Source organism: Cupressus sempervirens, chromosome 11 (assembly GCF_028749045.1).
Source record: "Cupressus sempervirens isolate cs-2001-9-10 chromosome 11, ASM2874904v1, whole genome shotgun sequence".
Lineage (NCBI taxonomy): Eukaryota > Viridiplantae > Streptophyta > Pinopsida > Cupressales > Cupressaceae > Cupressus > Cupressus sempervirens.
Window position 1 is genome coordinate 110,924,495 of NC_143128.1, and position 6,266 is coordinate 110,930,760.

Here is a 6,266-nt window from a genome sequence, read left to right on the forward strand (position 1 = left end):
GCAGGTGGTTTTGAACTTATTGCATAATAGGAACCTTGTGCATGTGGATTGGCATTTGGCTCTAGTTATTTAGCAGATCATTAAGTTATGCAATTCTCTGGATTCTGTATCTTTTATGCATATCCCTCATGAGTGGAATGGTGTGGCTAATTGTTTGGCTAAATGGGCCTTTGAGCAAGGGCCGGCTTGGAATATTCTTGATCATAGGATGCTTCCCCTTGATTTATCTCAGATGTTGGTTCAACTTGTGGACCAAGATAAAGCTATGTAGTTCTCTTTGTTTCTTGTGTTGTTCAGCTCTCTTTGATATTCAATAAAAATTTTACCCCTCTTTTAGTGTAGGAAAGAACACACAAACTTTAAAACAGCATCAACCCCCTCGAAGTACTTCTTTCTCCACTTCTCTCTTATTGAAAGCAACAAGATAACAACAATAAGGAAGCCTGCACCATATGACCATCCTACTCCAATTTGATACCATGGTATTTGCTCCCTGTCATCTTCATCTTTACCTTCAGCGCCACTGTTTGGAGGAGGAGGTCTGTATTTTGGCCAAGAGCAATTCTTTGGAAGTGGGCATCCCTGCAAATTTGGATTTTCTGAATATGATGTATTTTCAGATGTGATTAACTGTCCTCCCTGCGGTATACTTCCAGAAAGATTGTTGCTGGACAAATTTTAATATGACATATAATTCAGAGATTGAAGCTCTGAAGGAATATCTCCGGAAAATCTGTTTGAAGAAAGGTCCCATGATTTAAGTTGAGTCATATCCCCCAGACTATGCGGAATCACTCCACTAAGATTGTTCATGGATAGATTCAGAAATCTCAACCCCTTCAACTTCCCAAAACCAAGTGGAATGTCTCCATTCAATTGATTGTTGCAGAGACTTATGGCAATCAGTGAGGAGAGAATATATGGGTAGTAATAAGTATAGATCTGTACCTTTGGGATTCATATTCAAATCATCTTGATAGGAACCCATGCCATAATGAGCAACAAATTCCATATCGTCCTCCTGCAAGATATTTTCGTCTTCTGTTGGCAGACATTGCTTGCAAAGATGCAAAGCTTGATGGAATAGAGGCGGACAAATTGTTGGAAGAAAAGTCCAAGATCTGAAGCTGCTTTAGTTGCCCAATTTCTGGAGGAATGCTACCACTGAAAAGATTTCTCTTCATTATCAAGATTCGATGCTCCGAAAGAATTCCAATCGTCTTTGGAATCTGACCTTCAAATGAGTTATGCCCAATATCAAGAACCTTTAATTCTGAAAAATTCAGGATTGAACTGGGAAACACTCCATTTAACTTATTACTCTTAATGACCAAGGAGAAGAGTTTAAGGTTGTCAAACTCTTGGGGTACCGTTCCTTCTAAACTATTCCCTCCCAAATTCAATACTCGAAGAAAATAATGAGAATTTGCCAGACTGGGAGGAATTGTTCCATTTGAAAAAGAACGCAGAAATGCAATATAGAGAAGATTACTCCAAACTTCACCGCTGAAAACACCAGGCTCGTGCATTCTATTTATAACAGCAATTGTAATAAATGTACAGAAATATCTAGACTGTTGTTTGGCGTATTATTAATGAGAGTAGTTGAAAAATACGACTGCAGGTGGCTATGGATGGTTCTGGACGTTATCTTGAAACTTCTTATTTGGACATAGTAAACAGAGCTGCTAAAACAAAAAAATGTCTCTTCCTCATTGATTCATCGATAATTTGCTTTCATATGCATTGATGTATACAATCTTAACTACTGTTTTATTTAAGAAATCACGGTGAATAACTATGAAATGGGACTAAGTTTGATCTGTTGTTCTCAATAGAGAGTTATGCATGTGGATAATCATTCGCTGTTAAAGCTGAAGTTAAACAACTACACATCTGTAAATCATGGAAAGAAACAGACTTAGCGCAGAGTTGGAAACATAAATCATGCAATCACATGTAGATAGAATTAGTCACCAACACTATATCTATATTTCATATAAATGATGGGAAAGGCGGGGCCTGATGATAACCTCCAAAGGCACTGCCCTTGGCGTTGTCAAGCCAACTCCTTCACTCATGTCAATCACTCTTCCATCCGGAAAGAACCATTCAAAGCTCTGCAATAAAATTGCAAGAGTTGTTTGCACCGAGCACATTGCCAAGGCAGTACCAGGACACCCTCTTCTCCCTGCCCCAAATGGAAGCATCTCAAACTCAGTCCCTCTCATTTGTGTGTTGTCCATCTCTATGCCTTTCTCCATAAAACGCTCTGGTATGAAATCTAGAGGTTTATTCCACACTTTTGGGTCTCTATGAATTGCCCATGCATTTACCATCAGCATTGTTCCTTGGGGAATATGATAGCCTCCCACTTTGCAAGCCTCAGTAGATTTGTGGGGCATTAGCAAAGCCCCTGGTGGATGAAGGCGCAAGGTCTCTTTCACTATTGCTTGAAGATATGTTAACTGGAATATATCTGATTCCTCTACCAATCTGCTCCGTCCAACATTAGAATCGAGCTCCTCTTGTGCCTTCCTCATTACATCTGGATGTTGTAATAACAATGATAATGCCCACTCCAGGGCAACTGAAGATGTATCACTCCCTGCACTAAACATAATCTGCAATGCCAGAAATATTAATAACAAGAAAAAGATACATAAAACCAAAACTTGCTTGCAACATATTTACTCTTCAAGTGTTCTTTTGGGTACGGATGAAAAAAAAAAAAACCTGTGTGTTTCTAAATGATAACATTTCGCTTGTCCAACCAGTTATCCAGTGGTTTTCATATTCTAATCACTGGATGATTGAAGAAAGCTAAAGGCTTTATGACATTATATCTTTATCCAAGGGAAATTGATATTGGGAGAGAGGATTAATGCATTGGTCCTAGGAGATCTTCTACTAAATTGGTGCGAGATCATCCCTTAATCCCTCCTCTAAATCAAAAGCTCTATAAATCATAGTATTTGTCATTGCTAAAATTCAAGACTTAAGGTCTTTGGATCGAAGTATTTGTCAGTGCCAGAAAAAGAAACTTAAGAGGATGACAAAAGCCAGTTAGGAAACAAAATTCATGGTGTTCCAACCCAAAAAATGCATAAATGTATGAATACTAATTTAACCGCTATTCAGGAAATCCATCAATCATGCCTGTTGTTACTGTTCAATCTTCAAATATCATTTATGACAAATATCTATACAAGCTGAAGAGCTAGTACAAGCGCTGAAAATTTTGGAAAAAAAATGCCAAACTAAGCATACAGAGGAATGCTCAACTATCTCTGCGAGGTGAAGAGCTAAAACATGAACTGAAAACCATGGAAAAAAATCCAAAGCATGCAGAGGAATGTTAAAATATGGTGTATGATGAATATCTCTGCAAGCTGAAGAGCTAGTACATGAACTAAAAATCTTGGCAAAATAAAGCCACACTAAGCATACACCAAAAGGTCAAATTAACCATATAAAATTTAATGATATTGTTATCAAAATCCATCTATATAGTTTTCAACTCAAATCTATTTGTTTATATTTTATGAGTAATGTTTCACAAGAACCTGTTTCTGATGAGAATGGGTGTAAAGATAACATCTAAATTTAGCTCGCAGAAGAGAACTATGAAGTATTGGACCTTCCCTGAGCTTACCCTCCCAGTACTACTCCCTCCCAGTACTACTCCATTCTTAGAAGAGATGGGTTCTTGTGAATCATTTATTCATAAAACATGGATCAATAGAATCAATAAGTTTGACTTGAACACCATAATTGATTGCTGACAGCAATATCATAATTTTACTTGCTATGAAAATATCTCCTACTGCTATCATAATTTTCCTATGAAAAAAATCTCCTACTTATCAAGCTAGTCACATTTCAACACAAAAAAAAGTTTCGTGTTTTGACTAATTAATCAGATGCACCTTATGTGAGTCCTAATATAAGTTCAATAGCTAAGTCCAGACAGTCTTGGTGCTGGGTACCATCTTGATCTCCACCAGACACATAAAAACTCATAAATCAAACACATGAAAAAACTGTCAAAGTAAGAAGCACTTACGATAGCAGTTGCCTTGATAAATGCATCTTTATCAGGAATTGCTTCAGCATTATCTTCCGCCTGAGAGATGAGTACATCAACAAAGTCTTCCATCTTTGACCCATCTTTTGATTTTTTCTCTCTGTGCTTTTCCACAATCCTCTGCATATACGAATCTAATCTCTCAGATACCTTCTTCATAGCCTTAACATTCCCTTGCAAATCAAGCCTCTTCAACCAGGGAATAAAATCCCCAATATCAATTACTCCATGAAGCATAAATGATTCTTCAATCAGATGGGTCACTAAATCTTCCGAAATCCCTGATTCCTCTCCAAAATACCTCTCATCTATAATCATACTCATCAGAACTCGAAAGGTCAATCTTGAAAAAACACTTCTCATCTTTACAACACCCTCCAACTGTGCCTGCTGAAACAAAGAGTATAACGATTTCTTGATTTCTTGCATTCTCTTGGGTCCAAATGATTGAATTCTTTTGGAAGAGAGGAGCTCAAGCACACATATCTTTCTAGCAGTTCTCCAGTAGGGGCCATAAGGAGCCCAACCCAGCATAGAATAATTGTAGCCCAAATGCTGACCTTGTGCAAGCATGGGGCGAGAGGCAAAAGACTTGTCATTTACTGTGAAACATTCTTTGGTTAAATCTGAAGAACTTATCACTAAAACAGGGCAGCTACCAAATTTGAGATGCATAATAGGTCCATATAGTGATGAAAGTGAACTTAGAATCTGATGAATTGGCCTGGTTTTGTCTATGAGAAGATGGAAGTGGCCAATTACAGGAAGAGCTCTAGGGCCTGGAGGAAGATGGGTCCTATTTTGTCCATTGCGTTTTACTAAAATTGTTGCCACAATAATAACTATGGCTGTGGCAGCTCCTACCAGGGTAAAGGACATCAGAGAAATTGTTATGTCCATGACTACAGATATATTATGATGAGCGCACACACAAATATATATATTGAGTCTCTTGAGGTGGATGACAGGATAAAATCAAGGGAAAATGTGAACACAAAGCAAAGGCATGGTGACAGAGTGTGCAATGTGAAGGCATGAAAGATAGATGTGGCTGTGATTGGTAAAGGCTCTTGCATCCAAGTGAAAACAGCTGCCTACCTAAATATTTTTTAATAGTAGGTTTATTTGGTTTTTCAACGCACAATATATTATGCAATATTTTTGAATATATAATATCAAATGTAGGGAGCTTTTTCATTGAGCTTACTTTTAAGCATACATATCTTTTTAAATAATAAAATATATATTTTAATTTTTTAAATAAATATATTGTAGATAATCATATATATATAAATTTATTCTACGATTCAAGTTTTTTTTCCTGATAAGGGAGATGCCTATATAAAAAATTATTATTCCAGTTATGGGCACATAGAGACAGCTGTACCTGAGGCTGAACATACAGCCACGCCTCCTGAGAGTAAATAATATTAGATATATAAAAAAGGCCCATTCAACCTGTCGACATTGACTAACTTATCTCCATACAGGGTGTCTTAAAGAACTTTGTGTACAGACTTTTCAAAGAAATTAAAATTAATACTTTCAACTTTAAAAATAGAAAAATAGATCAACTGTTTTTTTTTTAATTGATCAAAGCAAATAACAAATAAAAGTTACAAAGACTACCTTACAAGAAAACTGACCACCACCAATTAGATTTAGCAAAAGTCTGCTTAGTGCTATTTTTAATCCTGATTTGAAAGGAATTATGTAAAGTAAGTCAACTTAGATTATTTAATATTTGAACTTAAAAATCAAATTTATATCCAGATATCCACCATGTCAAAGAAGACTGCACGGCTGACGTATGGACACGTGTAAATGCTTAAAGATATGTGCTGGATTTAGAGTCGTTACAAATCTGGAGTCCTCAAAAGATCTGAGAATTGACTTTTCTAAAGTCACATGGAAGGTTGCGTGCAAAACCTTATGCCTAGTTCTTTCGGTCATTTTGTCTTCAATTATCGCTGTTCCATTTTTATAATAATAATTCTTAAGTGTACAATTTCAAAATCTAAATAAATAGAATTGAATCGGAAATAAAGATTTAAAAACAAAGAAACAGTCAAATGTATTAAATAGCTAAAAATGCAATTCTTTTCGACACTTTATACACAATTGTGGCATATAATTATCGTATGAATTTTTTAATTATAAATTTGTATTATTATTAAAA

At 36.1% G+C, this 6,266-nt stretch overlaps 1 pseudogene across 1 annotated transcript; it reads right to left on the minus strand.

Moving 5' to 3' along the window:
- Positions 1-1,868: 1,868 nt before the first annotated feature.
- LOC149528477 (xanthotoxin 5-hydroxylase CYP82C4-like) lies at positions 1,869-4,999 on the minus strand (annotated as a pseudogene). Its single transcript, XR_016358734.1, has 2 exons — positions 4,067-4,999; positions 1,869-2,624 (listed from the first exon to the last, which is right to left on the minus strand). The product of XR_016358734.1 is annotated as a xanthotoxin 5-hydroxylase CYP82C4-like (transcript).
- Between the last annotated feature and the right edge of the window lie 1,267 nt (positions 5,000-6,266).